Raw genomic sequence first — 14,893 nt, forward strand, 5'->3', positions numbered from 1 at the left:
ATATGCCACCTATGATACTCACAAAAAACATCCACATTGGTTGGTGAAGGTGGAGAAACAAGGACTTTTGTGCAGTTAAAGTGAAGTTCTTCTGAATACAATTTGGCAAAATCTCTCACTATTTTAAGTGTACATACTCCAGCTTAGCAATTCCATGTTAAACAATTTGCCTACCAGTATACTTACATTCTCCAAAGTATGTAAGAATAGTTATCACAAGTATTCATCATCTTTCACCCTATAATGTGGAGACTTAGCAGTTTTCCCAACCTTTAGTATTGGCTGCACCCAAGTAACCTATCAAAAATACAAACCTAAATATGTACCATAGTTGCTTCAGTCCCGTCGGTGGTACCCCATGATTTAAGGATGAAGTCTAACCCCGTAACTTGACTTACGAACCACCTTCCTGTGTCACTGCCCTTATTGTCCACCACTTCCTACTTTATATTTTAGGCTGTAAACACACACACGTGCACACACAGCTATTTCATGCTTCAGTGCCTTTGTTCATCAATCATCAGTTGATCCACAAATGTTTTTTTTAATACTATGAAAGTCACTCACTGTTCATTGATTACTAGAATCAGTTAGGAATTGCATTCAGTTGCTAAGACCCAACTATAGTGGCTTAAATAAATTAGGACCTTATTCTCTCACGTAAAAGAAATTGTCTGCTTCTACATAAGGGTTGGATAAAAGAAAAAAACAGAAAAGAAGTCCATAAGTAGGCCATGTCCAGGACCGGTAAGGTGGCTTCATGGAAAAGTCAGGGTCCAAGCCTTCTACTTATTCCTCATTGGCTCATTGGCCGAGATTGGGTTCAAGGTCACCCCCACATGTAAGGAAGGTATATCAGTCTGGATATGGTTGTGGCACATGCTTTAGCTAATTTTAAAAGAAAGGGGCTTATTATAGGTTATTAATAACTTAAAGATTCATGAAATGAAACTAAGGCTGGATTTATAGTCAAAATTTCTGAAGGCACTCCATGGAACTGCCAAGGCAGCTGATATTTCTGCCTCATGGTTTATTTTTTTATGTAGTCAAAATTACCTATCTTCTCCTTTATGGTATCTTGAGCTACCAAGAAGTATCAGCTGCCTTGGCAGCCCAGTTCCATGAAATGACAAATGGGAAGCTGCCCCTACAGTAACTGACTGCAGAAGCATGCTGCCTTTGCTACATATGTGTAATGGTTAATTTTTGTCAACTTGACTGGGCATAGCGATGCCCACAGCTAACTAAACATTATTTCTAGATGCTACGAATGTTTCAATTTATATCTTGAAATCCTAACCCCCAATGTGATGATATTAGGAGCTAGGCCCTTTAGGAGGTAATTGGTCATGAGGGTAGGGTCCTTGTGAATAGGATTCATGCTCTTATAAACAGATATAAGAAGGGGTGGCACCTGTGGCTCAAGGAGTAGGGCACCAGTCCCATATGCCAGAGGTGGTGGGTTCAAACCCAGCCCCGGTGAAAAAACTACACACACACACACAAAAAAAAACAGATATAAGAGATCTTATTTATAAAAAGACACCAGAGAGCTTGTTTTCCTACTACCCACCCCCCACCACACACACACATGCATCATGAGAGGATACAAGAAGAAAAATTGCAAACCAGGAAGCAGGCCCTCACCAAGCACCAGATCTGCCTGCACCTTCAGATGGTCAATCCCGGCCTCCAGAATAGTGAGAAACACATTTCCATGGTTAAAGGCCCCCAGTGTGTAGTTTTGTTTTTTGTTTTTTTTTTTATAGCAGCCCAAACCAATGAGGACACAGGGTGCGACGGTGCAGATGTTTCCAGAAGGGATTTGAACTGACAGGCTGAGTGAAGTACATGATCCTCCCCTGGGTGAGGGGGCATCTGTTGGGGGCCTGAATAGAACAAAAGGAAGGTGGAATTTGCTCTCTGCTTGAGAGAGCTTGAACTGAGACATTACTGTTCTCAACACTCCTGGTTCTCAGACCTTCAGACCCAGACTGGAATCTCTACCACCAGCCCTTTGGTTTTCAGGCCTCTGTACTATATCACCAACTTTCCTGGGTCTCCAGCTTAGAGATGACTAATGATGGGACTTCTAAGCTTCCGTGTATTGTGTTAGTTTATATAAACATGTACATATAAATTCATATATATTTTTGTAGGCTCTGTTTTGCTGCATAAACTTGGCTAATATGATATTCATCAGCAAAATGCATGTCTCTTCGCCTTTTTTTTTGGAGACAGACTTTGTTGCCCAGGGCTAGAGTTGTCATGGTGTCATCATAGCTCACTGCAACCTCTAACTCCTGGGCTCAAGTGATCCTCCTGCCTCAGCCTCCCAAGTAGTTTGGACTAGGAACCTGCCACAACACCTGGCTAATTGTTCTAGTTTTTCTTTTTTTTTTTTTTTAAATAAAGATGGAGTCTTCCTCTTGGTCAGGCTGGTCTAGAATGCCTCAGCTCAAGTGATCCTGCTATCTCAGCCTCCCAGAGTGCTAGGATTACAGGCATGAGCCACTGTACCCAGCCCCTATACAACTTGATTTAGAATTCAGGTCTTGCATGAATGCATTTGATAGGCAGGACCTAATTCATATCCAGAATCCTAACTGCAAAAGGGTCCAGGCAGTATAATACTTAGCTTTTCAGTCTCTGAAGTATCCAATGACCAATAAAAGGAAGCTGGACTAGCTATTGAGTGAGTCTATGCCCAGCATCTACCACAGAAGGCAGGGGAAGCAGATAAATGGGTTGAAAGAAAATGAAATATATGTCGCTTAACGATGGGGATGGTTCTGAGAAATTGGTCCTTAGGTAATTTTGTCATTGCGCAAACATCACAGAGTGTACTTCCACAAACCTAGCTGGTATAACCCACCATGCACCCAGGTTCTTTGGCATAGCCTGTTGATCCTATGCTACCAACCTGTACAGCATGCTGCTGAACTCAGAATGTAGGCAATTTAACACAATGGTAAGTATTTTCATATATAACAAAAATATATCACAGAAAAGGTACAATTAAAAAATAGGGTATTAATCGTCTTATGGTACTAATACGGAATCCCTCATTGACCAAAACATCGTTATAAAGTATGTGACTGTAATGGGCCTGGCCCTAGGACTAAGCCCGTAACATAAACAAAATCAGTGTTCCTTTATCAGTGAAGAAGGCTGAGGATGTCTCCTGGGATGGCAACAAGACTGTCTGCCATAATCCAGTTGTAAGAGGTCAGGGAAGGCAAATAGGAGAAGAACCTTCTAGGTATAGGAAAAAAGCAAAAGAACATGATGCTTTCAGGGAGGAGATGAATACTTGATATGTATTATTTTATTTAATTCTCAAAATCCTAGGAATAAATATAATACTACATTAGTCCATATTCTCACATCAAGGAGAGCCTTGATGGGTGGCACTTGTGGCTCAGTGAGTAGGGCACCGGCCCCATATACCGAGGGTGGCAGGTTCAAGCCGGACCCTGGCCAAACTGCAACAAGGAGAGCCTTGAAAGGCATGTTAAAGCACTTGAATTTAAGGGTTACCAGAAATCGTTCATAGAGATGCAGAGGTGAGGGCCAGTAATCCCAGTGGATTACTAAACATTAGTGGCTCACGCCTGTAATTCCAGCACTTTGGGAGACCGAGGCAGGCAGATTGCTTGAGGCCAGAAGTTGGAGACCAGTCTGGGCAACATAGATCCCATCTCTACAAAAACTATTACATTAGACTAGGCACGATGAAGCATCCCTATAATCCTAGCACTTTGGAAGGCCAAGATAGAAGGATTGCTTGAGGTCAGCCTGAGAGAGAGTAAGATCTCCTCTCTACAAAAATAGAAAAATTAGCTGGGCATAATGATGCATGCCAGTAGTCCCAGCTACTCAGGAAGCTGAGGTAGGAGGCTCACCCAAGCCCAGGAGTTTGAGGTTATAGTGAACTGCGATCATGCCACTGTACCCCAGCACGGGTGACAGAGCAAGACTCTGTCTCTTAAAAAATAAAAAGAAAGAAAAAAATAAAAGAAATGCAGAAGTGCTGGGAGCTACTGGAAGTAGAGAGAAGAGTACAGTCTGCCAAACAACATAAAACTCCCTAAATATAATGAGAAACAAAACAGACTGGGAAAAGTTAGTTGCAAAGCATAGAACTGTTAATTTACAGAAAATTAGCACCCAGGATATATAAAAAATCCCATAAACCAATTTTTAAACATACAGATAACTCTAAAAAAAAAGAAAAATCAGACAAGGTGGCACCCATAGCTCAGTGGGTAGGGCACTGGCCACATACACCTAGGCTGGCAGGTTCAAACCCAGCCCCGGCCAGCTAAAACAACAATGGCAACCGCAACAACAACAAAAAAATAGCAGGACATTGTGGCAGGCGCCTGTAGTCCCAACTACTTGGGAGGCTGAGGCAAGAGAATCACTTAACCTCAAAGGTTGGAGGTTGCTGTGAACTGTGATGCCATGGCACTCTACCCAGGGGAACAGCTTGAGACTCTGTCTCAAAAAAAAAAAAAAAAAAAAAAAAAATCTGACCAAAGCTATGAGGCTGTAGTTTATAGAAGAGAAAACCCAAATGACTAAAAACATATGAAAAAATGCTTGTAGGAAAAAACAAAAATAAGCATATGTAAAATTATCTTTCAATGTCATGGCAAATACACACTAAAATAAGAGTAAATACCGTTTGGTGTCCATCTACCTTCCTGGCCACGAGTCCGGGATGGAATGGTCAGGAGCATGCCAGGTTCTGGAGTTGGAATTGATCAGACTAAAGGCTGCCATTGCTGTTGTCATAGCAGCAAACTGTACATCAAAGGTGTTTAGAAAGATTGCAATGGCCCAAATGGCCTGAAAGGGGAAGAAGCAGGAGGCAGAATAGCATAGATTTCAACACTCCATCATCCTCATATGATACTCGACTTTTGCCAGGTCCTATGCTTTAATGATTTGTCTCATTCTGTTCTCCCAAGATTCTACTATGGAAGAAGAAGGAACCAACTCAGAGAGAGGGTCCCACACTGCCCAACATTACATTCTGTTATAATATGAAAGCCCAGTTACAAAGGGGGAATGATCAGGATTTGGAGATAATTCTGATAATTGTTTGGGGACAGGCTGGGTCTTCAAAGCTAAGCAGGAATCAACAAAAAAAGGAGCAGATATAATACATGAGCCAATGAGAAAGTAAGGCCTATGCACATTGAGAAAATATTTCCTATTTGACAAACTGAGGGATTTATTTGTGACGGCCATTACAAAGTGGAAGATGGTCATTCATTTTGTTTTCTTTTAACGGGACCTTGCTATTTGTATTTGTGTCCTGTGTGGTTAACACAAGAAGATAAGGAGGACATAATCTCACCAGTGGACCAAGGTTTCTAAGTTCCTGGGTGACAGATCATACATACACAAGTATGACACCCCGTGAAAGTTGACTTTTCTTTGTAGTCTCTGACACACATATATGTAAAACACACAAGAACAAATGTGTAAATACACACACACTGAGGATATTCACATGTTTTCTACATAGTTATACCTTCTGGTTAATGATTCCTTCCAGTTAACATACTCCTTGTCAATCATCCTTTTTCCCTTGGAGACTTTTGAGAACAGCATACTTATTGTTCCTTAAAAGTGGAGCTAGTAGGATTTGAGAAAAGAGCTGTTAAGTTCCTATTGTACTGAAAGGTTTAATGGGATGTTAATTTCAGGACATAATTTATGTTAGATTATCACTGGGGTATGAATGGCATCATAATTTTCAATTAGTTCCACCTCTCAATGCTCCACATCATTATTCTTGAATAGTTGTTTTAAAGAATAAGAAAAATGTATTATTTCACATAACAAGAAGTTGCTCCCTAGCTAGTTCATTCTAGTTAATTCTGTGACTATTCAGTATCTTTCAGTTGCTGGTTCCTTCTTTCCATTTTACCATCTCAGGTACAATCTCTCATTTAACAGGACAGTTGCAACAGTAAGGGACAGGCATTCTTTCACAGGTAAGAATGTCTGGATGAGAGTGTCTTAGGAAAGAAGAGTGGCTTGTCTGCAAACAGGTATCTTCATCAAAGAACAAAATTGTCTCTCAAGTCCCCTAGCAGACTTCCCACCATGTCTCAATGGCCACCTCAAGTAATTTTAAAACATCCCTTTACATTCAGAATTTCTAACATTTAAATAGTTATTTTCAAAGTTTATTCTTAATGTCAAAGTTAAATTTTTAAACAGAAAAGGAAAACACTAGTGTCTCCCATTGACAATTAAAGTCACTGTGGTTAACTCCTTATTTTAGATCCTGGCAGATATCATAAGTAATTAAGGCAATTTTCACCAAAATTATCTCGGGAAAGTTGATGTACTTCAAGTGTTTAAGAATCAACTTTCATTCAGATCAGTTCCCTATTTTCTGACAATTTAATATATTTTTCCACAGATTTGGAACTTTAACCTTGACGAGAAGTATAAATACTATGATTATCTCAATGTCAATATTATGTTTAAAAATAATCTTGCCTGAGGTAAAAGAATCTTACATAGAAAAGTCATGCATCTGTGACTAGGATCATTTACATTTTGCTTGCATTAACTCTGTTTTGACATGCTTACTATCCAGCCAGGGAAAGCCCGAGGATGTGGTTTTTACAGACAACTTCCTACCAGTTCCAACCTCATTTTATACTGCAAATATGAGGAGATGAGTTTCTCCAAATGAGATTTACATGTGTAAGTGCAGACCATAGATTCTGACAGCTTAGAAGAAAATAATATCTTACCTGCTCCAGAATCCACTTGTATCTACAAAGTATAAAACTTTCTAAGGTAATCATGATTATATTACTAAAGAATGGTTATTTTTCTTTTTTTTTTTTCATTTTGAGACACAGTGTCACTCTGTTGCCCTGGGTAGAGTGCCGTGGCATCACCGCTCACAGAAACCTCAAACTCTTGGGCTCAAAAGATCTTCTTTCCTCAGCCTCCCAAGTAGCTGGGACTATAAGCGTCTGCCACAAAGCCAGGCTATTTTTAGAAATAGGGTCTCACACTTGCTCAGTCTGGTCTCAAACTCAACTCAAGCAATCCACCCACCTTGGCCCCCCAGAGTGCTAGGATTACGGCGTGAGCCATGGCACCCGGCCTAGAATTTTTAAAAAACTACTATTAATAAAATTCTATGCTGGGTGGCGCCTGTGGCTCAGTCGGTAAGGCGCCGGCCCCATATACCGAGGGTGGCGGGTTCAAACCCAGCCCCTGCTGAACTGCAACCAAAAAATAGCCGGGCGTTGTGGCGGGCGCCTGTAGTCTCAGCTACTCGGGAGGCTTAGGCAAGAGAATCGCTTAAGCCCAGGAGTTGGAGGTTGCTGGGAGCTGTGTGCTGCCACGGCAGTCTACCAAGGGCTACATAGACTGTGCCTCAAAAAAAAAAAAAAAAGAAAAATGCTTCTAGCAAAGTTACACTCAGCTGTTCAACCCAAACCCAAAGGCCAGACCTCCCCTCCGGAGCTAGTCTCTGCCCGCACTGCGCATGGACGGGCGGGACTGAGTCCCGGAAGGGGCGGGTGTAGCCCCGGAGGTCCAACAGCTACTCGCGGACAGCGCGCCTCGTTTTCCGCGCGGCAGCCGAGAGAGGACGGTTCGGAAATAACTGCTAGCTATGCGGGTGGGCGGGAAGAACTGCTACCTATGCGGATGGGAAAGCGGCTGAGCCTTCCAGTCGGTAGCTGGGCTCTTGGAGGTAAGAGCCATTGCGGTCTTTCTTCCTCCTCTCCTACGGGCCGGGCTCTCGCTTCGTGGGTACCGAGCGCCGCGCCGCCTTGCTCCGGCCCAGCCGCAGCCGGCGCCTCAGGTTTGGCCCAGGAGGTGACGCTCCCCTCGCGGTCAGGGGCCACGAGCCCTCCGGCCACCTGAGCCGGCGTTTGTGAGCAACCACCTGGAAGTCTTAGCGCAGCCTACTCCGTCAGCGCTGATTTTGACTGTGAGCCCAGAAGTTAGTATAAAGGGCCTTGCATGACTCGGGAACCAAAGGTGCCTGGAAGGAACGGCCAGATAACTTCCTGTTCTGCTTTGCCGGGTCCCTTTTGTACCCCTGCAAATCTGAGCATGCGGCATTGGCTTGTTCAGGTTTCCTTTAAATGGGCGGCTTATTTATCATTTATAAGGGAGCAGTTTATACGCGGGGGAGGTGATTATCTCCTAGGTAATAAGACGACCCATCCCTAACATTACTTTGTGGTTTTGAAATTTTCTTTTCTTTTTTTTTTTTTGTAGAGACAGAGTCTCACTGTACCGCCCTCGGGTAGAGTGCCCTGGCGTCACACGGCTCATAGCAACCTCTAACTCTTGGGCTTACGCGATTCTCTTGCCTCAGCCTCCCGAACAGCTGGGACTACAGGGAAATTTTCTTTTCTTTCTTTCTTTCTTTTTTTTTAATTGTTGGGGATTCATTGAGGGTACAATAAGCCAGGTTACACTGATTGCACTTGTTAGGTAAAGTCCCTCTTGCAATCGTGGGAAATTTTATTTTCTTTCTTACTTTTTTTTTTTTATTGTTGGGGATTCATTGAGGGTACAGTAAGCCAGGTTACACTGATTGCAATTGTTAGGTAAAGTCCCTCTTGCAATGGTGGGAAATTTTATTTTCTAAACGAAGTTTACTGTGGGTCTATGCTGGTCTCTAGCCGTAAGTGGAGCGGGTCGCGTTTTCCTGTAAATTTCCTTGTAAATAAGTTCTGAGAAAAGACATTGAAATTGGAGAACAGCCCGTGCAGTTCTGCAAGGCCCTTAGGCTGTAAATGCCTACCCTTGTGCCTGTGCTTGAATTCACAGGGAGATGGGTGTTTCCGGATGTACATCAGTCAACTGCGGGGAGACTGGAAAACATGCTGGCAATTCAAAAACGTTTAAAAATGGTAAGGCATCTGTGAGACGTGGTATATTCCTGGGTTTTTTTTTTTTTCTTCCCGATTTGAAATACATTGTTTCATTTGAAGTAATTTTAAGAGTTAGCTGTCAACAGGATGAATGTAATGGTTCTATAATCCGTGGATTCCTTAATTTTAAGCCCTATGTGGTTTGAATTGTTGCTAAGTGCTGGGATTTCTAGAAATTTACAAGCTAAGTGTTTGTTTGATAAAAATACAGGTAGTGCATGAAAGTCTGAAACATAAATACAAAAGAACTCAACGACCCATTTAAAAGCGGTAATATTGCCAATGCTGTGTTACCTCCCACCCCCATTCCCCTGCCCCCCATCTAGTAGTACCTATCTCTAGTTTTGTGTCCATCGGTTTCTTGATCCTGTGGCTGGGAGGTGAGATGGATAGTTTATTATTCATATGTATCTTTAAACATAGGCATTATAAGAATGAGTATGCATGTAGTTGTCTGTAGTTCCTGTGAATCATAATACTAAACTGAAATTTTCCAAATTAGAATTATTCACAAGCAGTAATTTTATTCCTCATACTCAAGTGAAATATTTCAGCATTTCAAGACATGAAAATAATGATAGTTTAGCAGGGTCCAAACTTGTATGTCTTCATAAATCATATCAATAATTGTCTAGCTCAATGATTTATACTCCTGAGGTGCTGTGTGACATTTGTGTGGCCCTGGCCATCTCCTTTGCCCTGTTTGTGTACATTCAGTTAACTTAAACTTAATTCTGTAGGAATGTGTCTGGTAATGCTGACAGTGTAAGGCATCCCTTCTCCAAAACTACTAGATTTGCCATTGTACTGTTTTCAGGTGAAAATCTTCACCCTAGTTTCTGTACATCTAGCATTTAACCTGACTTAGTGCATTCTAGTCAAGCTCTAGGACAGAAAAGCAATGGTTGTCTACTCATTAGGACCATTGTGTCTTAAAATCAATACTGTGATGATGAAGGATATAAAATGTTTCCATCATTTATGTAATTTTTAGGTACTAACCAATCAAAAGATTTAAAACACTCAAGTCATTAACAGATGTTTTTAAATTTCGCGTTTGTCAGTTAATACTATCAGAAGTAATGAAACAGGAATTGTGTTCTTTTATTCCATTAGAAATGTATTGAACAAGAGATACTGGTACTTTTATTAAAAAGTGGGTTGGAGTCCCAAAAGGTAGGTTGGGTTCCTTAGAGGAATGACATTTTGTTGTTGTTGAGACAGGGTCCCACCCTATGCCCCTGAGCAGAGTGCAGTGGGCGTGGTAGCTCACCACAGCCTCAGACTCAGGCTGCAGGCACCCCTCTGCCTCAGCCTCCGGATGCCGCTGGGATTACATGTGCTCAAGGCAGCACCCGGCTGGGTTTTTCCATTTTTTTCATGAATCGGGGTCTCACTGTCGCTCAGGCAAGTCTCTAACTCCTGAGCTCAAGCAATTGATTCTCCCTCCTCAGCCTCCCACAGTGCTGGGATTACAGGCATGAGCCACTGCGCCCGGCAGGAATGAAATTTTTATTAGACTATTCCTTCATATAACATGCCAAACAAATGCAATTACAAATGGGAATTGACAGTGAAAATTTAATTTTTAGGTCTGACAAATCCTATGAATTTTGAAGGTGTGTGAAGGTCATTGTGACAGATGTTTTCCAAAAGCTTAACAGAAAATGGCAATGAAAAAGTAGAACCGCCACTGCATATATTGAGGTACAAAAAGTGTTAAATGACATCTTTTTGGGAATCGTGGTGCTATTGTTACTAACAAGCAATACACAAAATGTTTGATGTGTTATTGACGTTGATAATGGTGGCATAATGATGACTTAAATTTTTGCCGTTTACCCAGCTGAGGATATCTTTGAAGAAATAATTCTTAGACTGAGATGCCAGTAAACTATATTGGTTTATGTTAATGGTATGTAGTACAATTTTTTACTAAGAGGCTAAATGTTCTTTCTCCTTAGCACATAGGTAGCTGCAGATGGATGTCCTTTAGCTGCAGTTTTTTGAAATACTCCTTTGTTGCCTCAGGTAAGTAATTGTAACTAGGAAAGCGACCACATCTGTTGACAGTTAAAAGTGTCTGATAAATCCAAGGGATTGGGTCCAATAGCTGTTGCAGTTGCCTTTGCATGTCAGGATATGGTTTCCTTTTCTCAGCATTGAATTTTTTTTTTTTTTTTTAGACAGTCTCAAACTGTCTCCCTGGGTAGAGTGCCCTGGCACCACAGCTCACAGCAACCTCAAATTCTTGGGCTTCAGCAATTCAATTCTCTTGCCTCAGCCTCCCAAATAGCTGGGACTACAGACGCCCACCACACCACCCAGCTATTTTTTGGTTGTAGTTGTTGTTTGGCAAATATGGGCTGGATTTGAACCTACCAGTCTTGGTGTACGTGGCTGGCGCGCTAAGTACTGAGCTACAGGCACCAAACCTCAGCAAAAAGCCACTGTTTGAGGTTATGTGGTTAACTTTATCTTTGATTATGAAATGATTTTCACTGTTCTGATTTTTTAGAGGTGTGCCATGCAACATTATGGGAGAAAGAACGAAGACTGCAAGAAAACAGATGAACAGAACAAATGATGAAAATGAATATTTTACTTGGTTTTACTAACTTCATTATAAATGATATAGAAAATAAATGTGAGTAATTATTTTAATTGCTGGGCACTAAAGTCTCTTTTCTTTTAAAATAGCTGTATTCTTTTTTTTTTTGAGACAGAGCCTCAAGCTGTCACCCTGGATAGAGTGCCATGGCATCACACAGCTCACAGCAACCTCCAACTCTTGGGCTCAAGAGAGGCTCCTGCCTCCCCCTCCCAAGGAGCTGGGACTACAGGCGCCCGCCACAACGCCCGGATATTTTTTGGTTGCAGCTGTCGTTGTTTGGCGGGCCAGGGCTGGATTGGAAGCCATCAGCTCAGGCGTACGTGGCTGGCGCCTTAACTGCTTGAGCCACAGGCGCCGAGCCAAAATAGCTGTATTCTTAATAGTCACTACTAATCAGACCTGTTTTTAGCATACTTTAACAATGTAATCGGCTCATTTGTGGGTGGTGATCTCATTGAGATAAAGCATGGTGAGATATTTCCTGTACTCCCTCCCCACTTTCCCTTTGTAGCTTTTGGTAATTTCTGGAGAGGCCCTAATCGCTGCATGTGTCATATCTGGCTTCCCCTTTGTAATTCTCTATTGTACCTGAAAAACCGGTAGGACTCTTGAATGCTTGAATGCAATCAAATTGTCCCTTACGTAAAAGCTATCACCTTTCTGTGATTATAGATTTTATTTAAGATTTAAATTTTAAGGGCCCGGGCACTGTGGATCACCCCTGTTGTATTCCTACCATTTTGGGAGGTGAGGCGGGTGGATTGCCTGAGCTCTCAGGTTTGAGACCAGTCTGACCCAGAGTGAGACATTTCTGGCCACATGCACCAAGGCTGGCGGGTTTGAACCCAGCCAGGGCCAGCTAACCAACAATGGTAACTGCAAAAAAAAAAAAAAAAATTGGGTGTTGTGGTAGTCGCTTATAGTCCCAGCTATGTGGGAGGCTGAGGCAGGAGAATTGCTTAAGCCCAAGAGTTTGAAGTTGCTGTGACAGCACAGCGCACTACTGAGGGCGACATAGTGAGATTGTCTCAAAAAATAAAGGTGGCGTAGTGGGTGCCTGTAGTTCCAGCTACTTGGGAGGCTGAGGCAAGAGGATCATTGGAACCTGAAAGCTTGAGGTTGCTGTGAATTATGAGGCCATAGCAGTGTACCAAGTGCAACAGTGAGCCTATCTTAATTAAAATTTTTTTTTTTTATTTTATTCAGTTTGACTTCATCTTTGAACACAGTAATCCTAATCTTAGTACAAGGAATAATTGTGTTATGTTAGGAGAAACTGGGCCAGCAGGTCTGTCTAGGATTAAAAGAATTGAATTTGAAAACTAGATTTCTCGCTAGGTGAAGATAAAGACAGGGAAGTGTTCTGCCTTCATCCCATAGAGAACCGTAAAAGAGTTGTACACGAGAAGCGCAAGATAAGCATCTTGCTAACTGGTAACATAAAATTGTAATATGTAAACGTTAAAAACTGGCTTTTCCTTCTAACATTGTCCCTGGCACTAGTAGGTGTTCAGTGATAGTGATCTAGATCTCAGAGAGTTGGTGAGTAGTCCTGCTGTTTGGTTAAGAAACTGAAGTGCCAATTTTGAAAGATATGATGCATGATAGCATCTTGGTTAATAAAGTGACAGTTCGGTGATACTTTGCTTTTCTGTGAATGGATGTGATCTTTCGATAGGGCTTTGAAGAATGAGAACTAAAGATTTAAGAATTTTTTACAAGATACGTTTTCTCATGATGTTTCTGCCTTTTCAGAGCAGAAAAACTTTCCTTCGAAAATGAGGACTGGGGGTGGTGCCTGTGTCTCAGTGAGTGGGGCACCAGCCCCATATATCGAGGGTGGCGGGTTTGAACCCAACCCTGGCCAAACTGCAACAACAACAACAAATTAGCCAGGTGTGGTGGGCTCCTGTAGTCCCAGCTACTCGGGAGGCTGAGGCAAGAGAATCACCTAAGCCCAGGAGTTGGAGGTTGCTGTGAGCTGTGACACTGTGGCACTCTACTGAGGGCAATATAGTGAGACTGTCTCTAAAAATACAAAAATGGAGACTGGGCTTCCAAATTGATTTCTTTGCCTTATGGAACCTTTCTTGTAACTAGTGAGGGCTAAGTAGCCAATTTATAAATTACAGTCTCCTTGATAACATGTAAATTTTCATTTAACCTGACACGTGCATAATATATGGGGAATTCCCAAGGCTTTTCCAGATTCTGTATTTAGGGCTTGTGAAACTATGTCATAGACATGTCAAAAAAAGCATGAAAAGACCTTAAATTTGAAGTTTAAGGTTATGTAATTTTTTTTAAAGTTTTGATCTACCACCAGGAGTCATACAAAAGGTTATATATATTCTTTACTCACTAGTTTTGACAAGTTCACAAGTGTAAGGGAAAAAAAATAGTTTAACATTATTTGTAGATAAAGCATTATTGCCATCTTGTGACAAATATAGTGGACTACATAAAAGTTATTTTTCACCTTGTTCAGCTTATTTATATTTTTGTCTATTCACCATTGATATTCTGAGCTAACCAGAATTTGTTTTTTAAGTAGTATTCTCCTTGACAACTTTATCACTTATAAATTGTCCACACTGTTCTAAGTTTTAAAATTCTGCTGTTGGCTATAGAGGTTTGGATTAGTATTTATCGCATTAGGAATTAATTTTGAGGAGGCCATACTTAAATTTTTAAAAAATCACTCTCAAATACACTTTCTCCCCTGCTTAGGTAGGAATGAAGAAAAAATGATTTCCTCAAGTCACTTATTCATCACTAGAGAAGATACCTGTCCCTGGTCCATATGTGGCAATAAACTGTTCGAGCTGTCGTTGGCACTGAGTCAGGTAGATATCCCTTTCCTCTAAATACTCTTCATTATGCAATTCAAATGGAAATACTGCATTTGGAGCAACACAAAATACAGCGGCTCCTAAAGAAGGAAACAGAATGTAAGTGAGGAATACTTAAAATGCCAAATGTGAGGGCGGTGCCTGTGGCTCAAGGAGAAGGGTGCCGGTCCCATATGCCGGAGGTGGTGGGTTCAAACCCAGCCCCGGCCCAAAAAAAAGCCAAATGTGAAATCACTCTTATCAAACAAAATAATGAAAATGTAAAAGTTAAGTTCTGACTCACTCAATAGAGCATGTCGATAATCATGTAAATCTGACACTTGTTCTTTTAAACTAAGGAAGGGGCTTTAGTTTGGTACCAACAGAAGAAGTATTTTGATGTCTACATTTTAAAGCTTGGAAATTGTAGAAAGCATTAGTTTTGAAGCTGAATAGTAATGTTTAGAGGTGAAAATAGTAGAAAAAGAAGGTATTGGAATATGGGTAAA

General features: G+C 41.4%; 1 protein-coding gene and 1 non-coding gene across 2 annotated transcripts in view; both read left to right on the plus strand.

Annotated features, from left to right (window-relative positions):
* The window catches only part of LOC128563566 (uncharacterized), an 856,840-nt gene that overhangs the window by 431,008 nt on the left and 410,939 nt on the right, over nucleotides 1-14,893 (plus strand). The window lies entirely within an intron of this gene.
* LOC128564171 (small nucleolar RNA SNORD87) lies at nucleotides 10,746-10,830 on the plus strand. Its single transcript, XR_008374039.1, has one exon. It is a non-coding gene; the product is annotated as a small nucleolar RNA SNORD87 (small nucleolar RNA).

The sequence above is a fragment of the Nycticebus coucang genome, chromosome 13 (assembly GCF_027406575.1).
Source record: "Nycticebus coucang isolate mNycCou1 chromosome 13, mNycCou1.pri, whole genome shotgun sequence".
NCBI lineage: Eukaryota > Metazoa > Chordata > Mammalia > Primates > Lorisidae > Nycticebus > Nycticebus coucang.